We start from the raw sequence: 2,486 nt of genomic DNA, 5'->3' as shown, positions 1-2,486 counted from the left end.
GGCGGCGCACGTGCATTACAAAATCACCTTTTAATCATGCGCAGTGCGGTTTCTGGCTAAGCTAAGGGCAGCGCATGCGCAGAATGGGGTTGACACCACGAGGTGGGGTTTGTGGTTACATATGCGTATTACGAAATCCATTTTCACGTATGCGTAGTATCAGTTTTGGCAAAACTAAGGGCAACGCAGGGGCAGAATTGGCTTGACAGCTAGAGGCGGGGTTTGTGGCTACATATGCATATTACAAAATCTGCTTTTAAGCACGCATAGTAACGTTTCTGACACAACTAAGGACAGCGCAGGTGCAGTATCGGCTTGACGCCGTGGGGCGGTGTTTGTGGCTACATATGCGTATTACAAATTCCGCTTTTACACATGCGTAGTAGCGTTTCTGGCAAACTAAGGGCAGGGCATGCGCAGAAGTGGATCGACTGCAACGACCCAGGTTCGCGTCACGCCAACGGTAGAATCCTTCCCGCGCGAAGGACACGCATTCGAGCACCGTGGTCTGGTACCAGTTTTTGGTTGCCAGATGGCAGCAGCGCTCCACCAATCGCGCTGCTGCAGTACCCAAATTTTTTCGCTAGATGACAGCAGCGCTCCAGAAACTGGGCGGCTGCAGTACCCATTTTTTTTTCGCTAGATGGCAGAAGCGCTCCACTAAGCGCGTGGCTGCAGTACTCAATTTTGTGTCGCTAGATGGCAGCAGCGCTCTACCAACCGGACGACTGCAGTACCCAATGTTTTTCGCTAGATGGCAGCAGCGCTCCACCAACCCTGTGCTGAGTACTGGCACGGTGAGTACAGGCCGAGATCTCATCCCAGTTTACACCACCGGAACCGCGGGAGCTGCTCGCTGCGGCTGCAGGGTTCACATTGCTCTGCCCTTTGCCCACTCGCTGCCAAGGCATTAATACTTATTGCCTCCGTATGCAAAAGCACCCACATGGCTCAAGCTGTTATATCATTTCCGTATGACGCATTACAATTTGCTGTGGGAAATAGGGGTGCTTTTGCTCTGTTTGCATTTAGAAGCACGTAAGTAACAGCAATTTTAAATACTTTTTTTTTTAAATAGAAGAGATTTTGCAGGTGTGCACTTTTTGAGTAGGAAAAAGTGAGTGGTGTGAATGTGTGGCTTAGGAAAAGCTCATACAAGGTTTTCCCCTGCGCAAGTAAGCCATTATGAGCTGTTGCACGGTTTAACCTCTTGAGTTCATAGCCGTTCCCTGTGACGGGAAAGTGAGGTGTTACCAGAATGAAGGGGTGCAGAGTATACGGCAGGGCTGGAAGGTGGGACAAAGGAGAAGGGGTCTTTCCTCCGCCTGCCTCTCCCCGCCCGCCCTCCCCCAGGTAGCCGCTCTCGGCACAGCCCGCACCCCGCGGGCGGCCCCCGCAGAGACTCGGGGGCCGGCAGGCTCAGAGGAGCCCGCGACGGCACCGAGCCCCCGCCCGCCCCGGCGCAGACCAGGAGCCCCAGCCCCTCCTCGGTCAGCTCCCGGCCACGCTGCCTGGCGGGGAGGGGCCGGGGCCGGCGGGCGGGGGCGGGGCCGGGGGGCGGGGGCGGGGCCGGCGGCGGGCCCGGCCCGGCCCCGGAACGTGGGTTTATTTCCGGCCCGCGCGGCACCCTGGGGCGGCTGTGGCTGTGCGGGGCTTCCCCGGGAGCCTGGAAGACTTTCGGGCCGGGACGTGCGTCGGCGCGCTGGGTGAGCGGTGGGGCTGAGGGCGGGGCGGGGGCCGGTGGGCGAGCCCGGGCGTGGCCGGCGGGCAGCGACCGGCTGGAGGGGACGTGGCGGGCTGGCGCTCGGCCGCGGCAGGGAGCGCCTGGTGCTGGCGGCGGGCGGGCTGAGGTGAGCGGGCAGGCGGCCCGGCCCGGGACCGGTGGGGCTGCCGGCGATTCTCGTCTCCCCGGCAGTGACGGTGGTCAGCGGTCTTATCACGGTGCTGCTTTTTTTTTTTTCTCGGAGCTGCGCCGCTACCTCAGCGAGGAGGCGAGGAGCGGCGGCGGAGCGGCCCCGGTGCTCCCTTGTGGCGGTGGGGCCCGGGAGGGGGGTCGGCCCGCGGCGCCCTGCCGCCCCCCCGCCGCCTCCGGGTGCCCGGGCAGCCGCCGCAGCTCTGCGCGGGGCTTTGTCTTTCCCCCAGCCGCTGGCCGGGCCGTGGCAGCGGGCCGCAGAGGCTGCCTTGGGACCTGCGGTAACGCTGTCGCAGGGGGGTGGCTCAGGAGCCTCTTCCCGTCTCTGCGAGCAGACGAGAAAGAAAGGAAAGCCGGCGGTGGAATCCCCACCGCTCGCCCCCGACTGCTGATTTCTCTAAAAAGTATTACAAAGGGCAAGCGTCTAACTACCGGGGAAGGTTGGGAGGCAGCAGCTGAGGTGTCTTGCTGATCCTGTGTCTTGACAGTCAGCTCCTTGGTCAGAGCAGCCGAGGGGAAGAGGCCTTTTGGGTTGCTTCCCAGTGAAATGGGGCTCTTTTGTTTTTTCTTTGTA

Source organism: Falco cherrug, chromosome 3 (assembly GCF_023634085.1).
Source record: "Falco cherrug isolate bFalChe1 chromosome 3, bFalChe1.pri, whole genome shotgun sequence".
NCBI lineage: Eukaryota > Metazoa > Chordata > Aves > Falconiformes > Falconidae > Falco > Falco cherrug.
This window is presented reverse-complemented; position numbering follows the sequence as displayed.